This window comes from Euleptes europaea, chromosome 11 (genome assembly GCF_029931775.1).
Source record: "Euleptes europaea isolate rEulEur1 chromosome 11, rEulEur1.hap1, whole genome shotgun sequence".
NCBI classification, from domain to species: Eukaryota; Metazoa; Chordata; class Lepidosauria; order Squamata; family Sphaerodactylidae; genus Euleptes; species Euleptes europaea.
The window spans coordinates 78750013-78761791 of record NC_079322.1 but is presented as its reverse complement, the minus strand read 5'-3'; the positions used below and the strand labels follow the sequence as shown (position 1 = coordinate 78761791).

The 11779-nt window shown below is 58.1% G+C and overlaps 1 non-coding gene across 1 annotated transcript; it reads left to right on the top strand.

Annotated features, from left to right (window-relative positions):
• Positions 1 to 354: 354 nt before the first annotated feature.
• On the top strand, positions 355 to 426 carry TRNAA-GGC (transfer RNA alanine (anticodon GGC)). Its single transcript has one exon. It is a non-coding gene; the product is annotated as a tRNA-Ala (tRNA).
• Positions 427 to 11779: the final 11353 nt, after the last annotated feature.

Here is an 11779-nt window from a genome sequence, read left to right as displayed (position 1 = left end):
GGCTCACATTCTAGCTGTATCTGAAGAAGTGAGCTGTGGTTCACGAAAGCTCAGACCCCGCCAGAAATTCTGTTAGTCTTTAAGGTGCTCCTGGACTCTTGCTCTTTTCTACTGCTAGTGACAGACTAACACAGCTGCCCATCGTGATTTATCCACATTTGCCTAGCCATTCCCATTCGCCTGGTATGGTGCTGTCCGATGGCAGGCACCATTTTGAGCTCTCGCCGTCTTCTTGAGAAGGCGGCACACATGGTCAGGATGCCTGGCAAGAGGCTGCAACCCCTCCGTGGCTGCCTTCTCCACTCCACTTGGGAGGATCCCAGACTCCTGCTTCCAAAGACAACATTTAGAGGAGGGGCTGTGGCTCAGTGGTAGAGTCTCTGCTTGGCATGCAGAAGGTCCCAGGTTCAATCCCTGGCAGCTCCAGTTAAAGGGACTAGGCAAGTAGGTGATGTGAAAGACCTCTGCCTGAGATCCTGGAGAGCCGCTGCTGGTCTGAGTAGACAACACTGACTCTGATGGACCGAGGGTGTAAGGCAGCTTCATGTGTTCATTTGCTCAGCGATTCGACTCTAGTTGGGAACTTCATAGGTAGAAAAGGAGCTGGCTGCCCCACCCCCTTAGCTACAGGCCCTGCAGGAGACCAGTGGAGACCTTCTACCAGGTCCCCAGCTGGGCTCTTTAACCCCATGGAGGGCCAGCCCCATTGCGAATCTCCTTGTGGCTGAATTCAAGAGTGACCTTGTTCCGCTCTCAACTGCTGAAGGATTCCAGAGTGTGCCAGAGTGTGCCCTCGCAAGACCTCCGGTGCGTCTTCTGTGGTGGTGTTGCAAAGCGCCCTCAAGCTCCAGCTGCCACCCCTGTAGGGTTTTCAAGGTGAGAGACATGCAGAGGTGGTTGGACATCGTCATCCTCTGCATAGTGACCCTGGGCTCTCTTGGTGGTCTCCCATTCAAATATTGACCAGGGCTGACCCTGCTTAGCTTCTTTCGTATCTTACGCTACAGCCGTAGTGCAAACGAAGAGCCCGAGGTTTGCAGCCCCCCCCCCCAGACTGCCACTTTTGGGGGTCCCTGTGCAGGAGCTGATGCTGGAGCTGAGGGGTGGAAGCCTGTATGTGATCTGGGGTGGGGTAAAGGCCCCTTCCTTCTCCCCCACTGCCGACCCACGGCTTGACCCACTCTCTTGAGTCATCTACTCTGGGGCCAGGATTAGGTGAAGGAGCCTTGCTCCTTCCCAGTGAAGTGGGCTTAGTTAATGGGGAGGGGGGTGTCAGCTAGGGTTGCCAGGTCCCCCTTCTGGCCACTGGCGGGGGTTGGCGGGGGGGGGGTTGGGAAACTCCTGGAGCCTGGGGAGGGGGCCTCAGTGGGGTGCAATGCCAGAGAGCCCCCCACCCTCTCCAAAGCAGGCATTTTCTCCCGGGGAGCTGATCTCTGCAGCCAGGTGAGCTGTAATTCCGGGGGGGGGGGTCCCCAGGTCCCGCCTGGAGGCTGCCATTAGAGTCGCCAACCTCCAGGTGGGGGCTGGAGACCTCCCGGAAAGACTGCTGCTCTCCAAACCACATCAGCCCCTTCTTTGCGCTTTGTTGAAGGCGTTCGGTGTCCGCAGCGGGCCTTTCCTCCTGGAGGGGAGCGGTCATTGCGGGGGATCCCCGGCGGCGCCCTGGAGGAAGAGCGAGGGCTCTGGGCGCGTGCAAAGTGCGGGCGGGCGTGGCGAGCGGGGGGCGTGGGGCGTGGGTGGGTGGGCGCGCGCGCCATGCGGCGCCGGTGGCGGGGCTGAGCGCGGCGGCTGCGGCGGGCGGGCGGGCGGGCGGGACTGGGCGGCGCTCGGCGCCAAGGTGGCAAGGATGGGGCGCCCGGCTGCTCCCGCCGCCCCCGCCGCCCTGCCGCTCGCCCTCCTGCTGCTGCTGCTCGCCCGCCTCGCCGCCCAACACGCCGCCGGTAGGTGGAGCCCCCGGGCGGGGCGGGGGGAGACCGGGAGGAGGGGGGCGGCGGGGCAACGGGCAGCTCGGATGCAAAAAGGGGGGGCCATGCCTTTTGGCAGAAGGGGCGTTGGGGGGGGGGCGGGTTTCCAAAATAAGGGGCTGCGGGGCGGGGGAGGGAGAGGCGAGACGGGGCGGGGGGGGGGGGCTCCCCGGTCATTTCCTTTATTTTTTCCCTTCTCCCCCCCCCCCCCGCCCGATTTTTCCGGGCTCCAAACCTTGCACGATGGACATGGGAGGGTTGGGTGGACGGGCGGTTGGGATGCAAGACACGTGTCCCCGAGTCCACACGCCCTCTTCCGCCACCCCCACCGGTTCTGTTTTTCAAGGGAGGCGGCGGGGTCCCTCGAGGGCGAAGCGACCCCCCCTTTCGCGCCCCCCCGCCCCCTCCCCCATCAGGGGGCAGACGAGCCGCGGCCCCGAAAACGCGGGGGGGGGGTCGAATCCGCCCGCTGTCAGGTCCAGACGTGTCAATCGGGAGACCCCGGGTCAGGGGGCCACCCAGGCCAGCCGAGGGGGGGTCTGAATGGCCCCCCGGGGCCGGGGAGCCCCCCCCCACGCAGAAGCTTCCTCGGGGGGCCTGAGGGCCCTGGGCTGGGGCTGGGGGGCTGGCTCCTGGCCGGGTGGGGTCCTCTCCAGGGCCGCTCTGCAGGGCTGTGCCTGGTTTGCCAAACCCGATGGCTGGATGGCTGGCTGGAGCGGGCAGGAGCCGCCCATTCAGCACTGTGGACATCCCCCCGCAAAAAACCCCAACCCTGCCTCTCTGCTCTCCGTTGGGGCTTTGTCTGATGGGAATCTCCAGCCCGCCCAAAGGAGAGCCCCCTCGAGAAACCCCTCTGTCTCTGGGGCAGAGCCCCCCCCGCCCCCCACCCTTGCCCCCGGGCTGAGATTTCGCCTCCCGCCAGGAGGGCTGGGTGCCTGGAGGCAGAGCCCAGCGGGGAGGGAGGAAGTTTCCCCTCTCCCGCCCCCCCCCCCATCACTACAACCAGCCGCCTCCTATCCCTATCCCATCCCCCCCCCCACGCCTGTGCTTAATTCTGCTCTACTACACTCGGAATGAGGGGGAAGGAAGACGCTGAATCAGAGAGTCACAATGTGTGGGAATGAACACGGCGGCTATTTTTGCCACAGTAGCTGTGGCGGAAAAAGAGAGGAAAGTGTTGAAAAGTGTTTTGGGGGAATCCCATTTGGTTCACAGTTTCACCAGGGTTGCCCATGACAAGGGGGGCAGCTTTTGCCTGGGCCCCCGGCAAGGGATGTGTCCATCTCAGTAACGCACAGCCCAGATCACATGAACACATGAAGTTGCCTTCTACTGAATCAGACCCCCCCCCTCGGTCCATCAAAGTCAGCCTTGTCTACTCAGACCAACAGCAGCTCTCCAGGGTCTCAGGCAGAAAAGGGTCTTTCCCATCCCATTTAGCTGGAGATGCCACTGGGGATTGAGCCTGGGACCTTCTGCATGCCAAGCAGAGGCTCTACCACTGAGCCACAGCCCCTCCCTATCCCATTGCTAAGCACCTCCTGTTGTCTTTTCCAGCCTCGGAGCAACATCCAAGACCCCCCAATGGTACCGACAGCCAAGGAGCCACCTGGCAGGGTGGCAGCAGGCAGCAGGGGGCGGTAAGCAGAGAGCCCCCCAAGAAGGACCATCCGGCTCCTCAGAGGAATGATGCCGGAGCAGGGGAAGAAGCAGCTGCCGGGGCAAAGGAATCCCGCCCCAAGCCACCTGCCCTTCTCCCCGAGGGCAGAGACGTTGCCGCTGCCGATGACCCAGCTGCCGGCAGCCCCCCTGGGATGGGCATCCCAATGAGGTACTTTTCTGGTGAGAGCGACCCGGAGAAAAACCAGATGGAGACGACCCTTTGCCTGGGCTGCCCAGGCGGGAGGGGTCAGCTGCAGGACCATTTGGTGGGTGACCGCGGCGGCCAGGGGCCCATGGAAGCGCTCTCCAGCATCACCAGTTTTGCTCTGCCAGCCCAGGAACCAGAGAGGAAGGAATTGCCAGGGGGCGCACCCCCCCTCCCCGAAAGCCAGGAAGAGGCGGGAAGCGGAGACCAGCAGGCCAAGGCCTCCCCAAGCGAGGGGGACATGGCAGAATGGACCGCCATCCCCACCGCCCTGCAGTTTGCCACGGAGACGAGTTTGCCGGTGGGCCGAGACTTCAGTTATGATGCAGACGACAGAGAGATTCTGCTCGACACCGCTGGGGTGGCCGTGCTGCCTTCCCCCACTTTGAGCGGCCCAGCCCAGACGTCGGACGAGGCGGAGAGTGTCGTGGGGCAGGACTCGGCCCAGAAGGAGGAGCCGCTGGAGCTGTGGGTGGACTCGTCGAGCAGCACACCTGTGGAGGGTGCTCAAGGCCGCACCGACCTGACCTGGCTTAATACGGAAGCGCCCCAGTTGGCTGCCACGCCTTCGGTCCAGGACGTCCAGACCTCGAAACCGTCCGCGGACCCCTCGGCCTCGGAGATCATTGACATAGATTACTATGACCTCTTTGATGGGGACGGTTTGGGAGGGGCCAGTCCCGATTCCACCAAGAGGAAACCTTCGGATGATAAAGGGGTGTCGTGGTCCCTCCACGACCTCTATGACGACTTCACGCCCTTTGATGAGTCGGATTTCTACCCCACCACCTCCTTCTACATTGACGGGGACGAGGAGGACCTGGATGAGCCGGAGGATGACGAGGAAGAGGAAGATGGGGGCGGTGGGTTGGCTCGGGATCTGGAGGATGAGAACGACTACCGGATCCCCACTCCGGCGATGCCGAAAATCCAGACCATGGTTCAGGAAGTGGAATCCACCAGCCGGCGCTACGTCGTCCCCCCGCTGCAGATTTTCATCGCCTCTGGGGGTAACGGTGCAGCCACTTCTAGGCCCCGTCCAGCCGAAAGTGGGAGGGACCAGAGCCTGTCTGGCGGCGGTGAAAACGGCACCGACTGCCGGAGCGGCTATGTCCGGCACAACAACTCCTGCAAATCGGTGTGCGACACCTTCCCCAGCTACTGCCACAACGGGGGCCAGTGCTACCTGGTGGAGAATTTGGGCGCCTTCTGCCGGTGAGCTGCTGCAGAGAGTGGGAGTGGCAAGAGAGAGACGTGGTGTAAACATGGCCTTAGATCTAGGGGTTGGGTCTAGAGGTGGCCATTCTTGACCGACAACAGAAATGCACTCTTTGTATGGTCAAGTTGCAGCCGACTTATGGCAACCCAGTAGGGTTTTCAAGGCAAGAGACAAACAGAGGTGGTTTGCCCTTGCCTGCCTCTGCGTAGCAACCCTGGACTTCCTTGGTGGTCTCCCGTCCCAGTACTCACCAGGGCCGGCCTTCTGAGCCCTGACAGGATAAAGGGCTAAGCCTGAGCCAGCCAGGTCAGGACGGGCTTTTCTCTCCTACTAGGAAATATTATTAGGGGTCTGTTTCTTCAAAGAATGAAGAGCTGTGGCCAAAGTTGGAGAAGAGGCGGGGCTAAAGGAGGCATGGCGGGGCTAGGGGAGTGGTAGACCTTGCAGGAGGGGCTGTTTCTATTTCCTCTGCAGCCAAGGATCTGCTAAAATCGTGTTTCTACCTTGAGAGCAACGGAGGGTGACTGTGTGTCATGGAAGTCTGAGAGCCCACAGCAGCAGGGGCAGAGGGGGAGGGTACCTGGGCCCCTCCCAGAGCACCAGAGCACCCCTCCCTTTCCAGAATGAAATGGAGGCACGGATCTGGCCCTTGGTCTGCTGTAAAAAAGGCAAATTCCATGCTGGCCATAATTAGACAAGGAATAGAGAATAGAACTGCTAATATCATACTGCCCTTGTACACATTTCTGGTGAGACCACACTTGGAATACTGTGTACAGTTTGGGTCACCACACCTCAAAAAGGATATTGCAGAGCTGGAGAAGATGCAGAAAAGAGCAACCAAAATGATCCGGGGTGGGGGCTACAGCAACTGCCCTATGGGGAGCGGGTAAGACGCTTAGGGCTGTTTGGCTTGGAAAGAAGGCTGCTAAGGGGAGACATGATAGAGGTCTATAAAATTATGCATGGCATGGAGAGAGTGGACAGAGAGAAGCTTTTCTCCCTCTCGTAATACTAGAATGCAGGGTCATCTGCTGAAACTGGATGGTGAGAGATTCAAAACAGATACAAGGAAGTATTGCTTCACACAACATGTACTTAAATTGTGGAACTCCCTGCCGCAGAATGTGGTGATGGCTGCCAACTTGGAAGGCTTCAAGTGGGGAGTGGACATGTTCGTGGAGGAGAGGGGTATCCATGACTACTAGTCAAAATGGATACTAGTCACGATGCATACCTGTTCTCTCCAGGATCAGAGGAGCAGGCCTATTCTATGAGGTGCGGTGGAACACAGGCAGGATGGTGCTGCTGCAGTCGTCTTGTTTGTGGCTTCCTAGAGGCACCTGGTTGGCCATTGGGTGAACAAACTTGATGGGCCTTGGTCTGATCCAGCAGGGCTTTTCTTAGATTCTTATGTCCGCCCCATTAGGTGGCCGAGATGGGAGCATCACATCCGAGGTTAGGGCAGGACTGACCCTGGATGTGGAGGGTTCTTTTGTGGCATCCATTAGGCCCCCCTAGGCGATTGCCCAGGGCGCTGGGTTTCATTGGGGCACCAAAAGTGGCTCCAGGCAGGTTAATCCTTTGTAGCTTTTTCTCTTCGGGCTGTTTTCCTGCCGAAAATCACCACCTCTGGGGGAAATGTACAGCAGGTGCACATTGTGGCTGACTTGAGATTTGGACTTCGGTCTTGTTGTCCGTGTTAAAGCCTATCCTACCATCCACTACAACACACTCCCCTCCAAACCAATAAATCCTTGCCAAGGGGGGTGGGATAGACTTATAATGTAAGAGGCCCCTTTACCATCCTCTATTCTTCTCTTGGCTCTTTTCCCACCAGTTTTCTCCCCCCCCCCCAGCTTTCTCACTCTCCCCCGCCCCCATCACTCTTTGTCATTTCTCCGCTGGAATGCTCCTCTTTGCTTCCAGCTTCCTCCCCTGGGTTGGGGGGACAGGCACGTCCCAGGTCACTTGGTGGTTAAGGGGCAAGAGAAGCTGAACAGAGGGGGTGCCGTGTTCTGGTTTGCTGGAGGGGGTTGAGATCTAGGGGAGGCTAGAGCCTTTGCTTGGCATGCAGAAGGTCCCAGGTTCAATCCCCGGCATCTCTAGTTAAAGGGACTAGGCAAGTAGGTAATAGGAAAGATCTTCCTGAGTCCCTGGAGAGCCGCTGCCAGTCTGAATAGGCAATACTGACTTTGATGGACCAAGTCTGATTTTTTTTAGAGGAGGGGCTGCGGCTCAGTGGTAGAGCCTCTGCTTGGCAATCAGAAGGTCCCAGGTTCAATCCCTGGCATCTCCAGCTAAAATGATCAGATCAGAGGTGATGTGAAAGACCTCAGACTGAGACCCTGGAGAGCCGCTGCCGGTCTGAGTAGACAATACTGACTTTGATGGACTGAGGGGGGTCTGGTTCAGTAGAAGGCAGCTTCATGTGTTCATGTGTCTTTTGTGCCTTTTGCCAGCTTGCAGCGTCTGGGGGGGGGAGGAAATGAAGGGAAAGAGTGTCCAGACGTGCCGTGACCCTCTCCTCCAGAACGTTGAGAGATTAATTTTCCCAAGAAGGCAGCCGTGTTGGTCTGCAGTAGACCAACGAGGGACGAGTCCAGGAGGACTGTAGAGACCAATAGGCTCTCCAGGGTGGGAGCTTTTGAGAGTCGAAGCCTTCTGGGATCTCTCTGGGATCTGGCGAAGGGAGCTTCAACTCTGAAAAACTCCTCCCCTGTAGCTCCTGTTGGCCTCTGAGGTCCTCCTGGACTCCTGTCTCGTAATTCTCCCAATTTTCTCCCAGCAATTCCTGCCATTGCTGATGCTGTTTAGGCAGCTCCTTTTTTCCCATCTGTTGAAAATATTTATACCCGCCCCAACCTTCCCGCTGTTAGGGTTCTGAGCAGCTCACTAATGACAGCCGTTGCAAAAACACCAATCATTTCATAAATCAACAGCAGAAAATGTAAAACAAAGAAACAGCAGCAGAGAAATGGCAGAGCTGTTGGAGTCCCAAGGGTGGGGGCAAATGGCTGCCTGGAGGGCACATCCAGCCTTTGAGCTGCCGAACAATTTGCCAGGAGCATGCCAACTCCCCCCCCCCAGAATGCAAACCACACTTTGGGGGCCAAGACCCGTTAAGAGCGGCCAAGTGGGAGAGCGGGCCGCTTCTGGGTCTGTGCCCACTTGCAGGGCTCCAGTTTGGATTCTGGCCCTTCCTGCTTCCAGCATCATCTTCCCTCATCATCCTCTGCCTTCCAGAGCCCGGGATTGGAGGAGAGGGGAACACGCTGAGTTAATAGCTCCGGAAGACTTGAGCCACTGAGCCAAGCCACATGGGAGGGGCTGTGGCTCAGTGGCAGCGCATCTGCTTGGCATGCAGAAGGTCCCAGGTTCAATCCCTGGCATCTCCAGATTAAAAGGACCAGGCTGTAGGTGATGTGAAAGATCTCTGCCTGAGACCCTGGAGAGCTGCTGTTGGTCTGAGTAGACAATACTGACTTTGATAGACGAAGAGTCTGTTTCAGTATAAGGCAGCTTCATGGGTACATGTGTTCCTTAGGCCGGGCAGGAAACCCTTCCCGAACCTAAATGCAGCATCAAGTCACTGGAGATGAAGGACCAACCCAAGGAAGTCCTTTGCACAGTGCAGAATTCCCTTGTGGAACTCCTGGCTGAGGGATGTAGTGACCGTCACTGGCTTGGTTGGCTTTAAAGGGCCGTTAGACAAAAATTCATGGAGGCGAAGAGGGACCCATCAAGGGCTGTTGATCACAGTAGCTAAAGGAAGCCCCCCTGTATAGTAGCAGTGTACCTGTGATTCATCGTCGTGGCTTCTGTGCAGTCCCACATGGCTGGCTCTGCGCAAGCGCAGTCCCATGTGTGCCTGCACAGAAGACCACTCGACGAACAACAGTTACAGGTAAGTGCAACGCTGTTTTTACCCAATACAGGGGTCCAGTCCAAAGGGGAAGTTGCGGTTGCCCTTATGCCCTCGTTCTGGGCACTGGCCAAGGTGCCATTGGGAGCAGATGAGTGGAATCAATGGACCTTTGGTTGGATCCGGTTGGGCACTTCCTGTGTTGTTCCTGGTTTGCAGCTCACCCCAGGGGGCTGCCCCTCCCTCGCTCATGAGATCAGTTGGGGCAGCAGAAGGTTCTGTGCCCTGCCCCATACTCAGGAGTGCCCCCATGCACAGTTCAGGGATGCCACACCTGTGGGTTACTCTTCTCCAGATGTGGCCTGGAGTTCTCCCCAAAGTACAGGCGATATCCAGACTACAGGGACTGGTTCCCATGGAGGAAACTGCATCTTCAGCAGGTTTATGCTATGGCTTCACATCCCTACTGAGGTCTCTCTCTCCCCCAAATTCTGCCCCACCCCCTTACATCTCCAGCTGGAGTTGGCAACCCTAGTTCCTTGATGGCTGGGCTTTTGGTGGGCTGGCTGCCCATTGCTGCCACCCTCTGCATGCCACGTACTAACTCACATTGCCGTGTCCTCTCCAGTAACCTGGCAAAACCGGTGCTGAGCAGACAAGCCCCCGTCTGTCTCTGGCCACCTGTGTAGGGGGCTCGCGCACAGAGCCCGGTCCGTGGCCTGGGAACAGCCCGAAAAGACCCGGTTCTTGAGAGCTGGGCAGGCAAGGAGGAAAGGGAGGGATGTCCCGGCCCCTCTCTGCCCCCCTCCCCAGCGCTGTGGCTGCTCAGCGAAGCTGGAATTAGGTCAGAGCTGCCCTGACAAGACTTTGCTCCGGTCACTAATCATCTCTGACAAGCGGGGGAGAGGGGGAGCCGCACCAGCCAGCAGTGGGCCGGGCCTGAGCTCGCAGGGCGCGCCCTGAACTCACAGCAGCCTGCCAGTAATCTGGGGGGTTCCCTGTGGGAAGCGTATGGCATGAACCTTGCCAGCCCGCAGGTAGGAGGCTGAACCGTGGGGAGATGAGTTCAAATCCCTGCTCATCTGCACCGAAGAGAGTCCTGGGCTAAATCATGCATTTCATGTGTTTGTTTATTTATATCCCACTTTTCTCCCCAGTCGGGACTCAAAGCGGCTTTTAGAACATCACTCTGCCCTCCTCGGTTCTTGCATAACAACAGCCCTGTGAGGCAGGCCAGGCTGAGAGTGCGTGGTGGGCCCAAGGTCACCCAGCGAGTTTCCGTGGTAGAAGTGAGGATTTGAACCCTGGGCCCTGGTCTGCTACTCTCTCCACCACACCACAGCTGCTGAGCAGACGCGCCTGGAAAGTGCCCTGGAGGCAGAGGGGAGTTGAGTACCTGTCTTCCGGTCACACTGGGCCACCCCGCCCCACTCTTCTCTTGGGTCTTGTTCGCCGCGAGACCTGCTGGTGCTCAATGGCTCGCATACAGGGCATTGCACGAGAGATGCGGATCCTTGTCCTGCCAGGACATTCACTGAGGGCTCCAGAGAAGACGCTTCTCTCGCGTCCTGAGCTGGGCTTTGCGTCCCCCGGTCTGAGCTTTTCCAGAAATATTTGTGCTTTGAGGGATGAACGAGACGCAGCCTGCCCAAAGGGAAGTGTTGCCCAGTGGCTTTGCCACCCTCCTGCCAGGAATAGCTGCACCTGTGGGTGTTTTTCCCCTTTTGTTCATCTCTTAAGAGCCAGCGTGGTGTAGTGGTTAAGAGCGGTGGTTAGGAGCGGCAGACTCTAATCTGGAGAACTGGGTTTGATTCCTCACTCCCCCACATGAGTGGCGGACACTAATCTAGAGAACAGGGTTGGTTTCCCCACTCCTACGCATGAAGCCAGCTGTGTGACCCTGGGCTAGTCACAGTTCTTTCAGAACTCTCTCAGCCCCACCTACCTCACAAAGTCCTTTTTGTAGGGAGGGGAAGGGAAGGCGATTGTCAGCTGCTTTGAGACTCACTAAAAGGTAGAAAAAAGCAGGGTATAAAAACCAACTCTTCTTCACCAGCGTGGTGTAGTAGTTAAGAGCGGTGGTTCAGAGAGGTAGAGTCTGATCTGGAGAACCGGGTTTGATTTCCCCACTCCTCCACATGAGCAGCGGAAGCTAATCTGGTGAAACAGGTTCGATTCCCCATTCCTCCACATGAAGCCAGCTGGGTGACCTTGGGCTAGTCACAGCTGTCTCAACCTCACCTACCTCACAGGGTGTCTGTTGTGGGGAAGGGAGGGGAAGGTGATTGTAAGCCGCTTTGAGTCTCCTCAGACACCTTGTGAGGTAGGTGGGGCTGAGAGAGTTCTGAGAGAACTGTGACTAGCCCAAGGTCACCCAGCAAGCTTCATGTGGAGGAGCTTGGAAACCAACCCGGTTCTCCAGATTAGAGACCACTTCTTCAAACCACCACTCTTAACCGCTACACCATGCTGGCAGGGGGTGCAGGCAGGGGGAGGGCTCGCCTGGGGCCCCTAAAACCCAGTGCCTGCTTCACCCCTATATACTGCCTCTGAGTATGGAGGCTCCATTTGGGGGCTGTTTCAGGAGTCGTGGGGGAAGCCACGGGTGGGTGGGGGGAGATCCTGGATGTCCTTTGCCAAGCGGGCTGTGTTTTGTCTCCTCCCGCAGGTGCAACACCCAGGACTACATCTGGCACAAGGGCACCCGGTGCGAGTCCATCATCACCGACTTCCAGGTGATGTGCGTGGCGGTGGGCTCGGCCGCCCTGGTGGTGCTGCTGCTCTTCATGATGACCGTCTTCTTCGCCAAGAAGCTCTACTTGCTCAAAACCGAGAACAACAAACTGCGCAAGACCAAGTGAGTG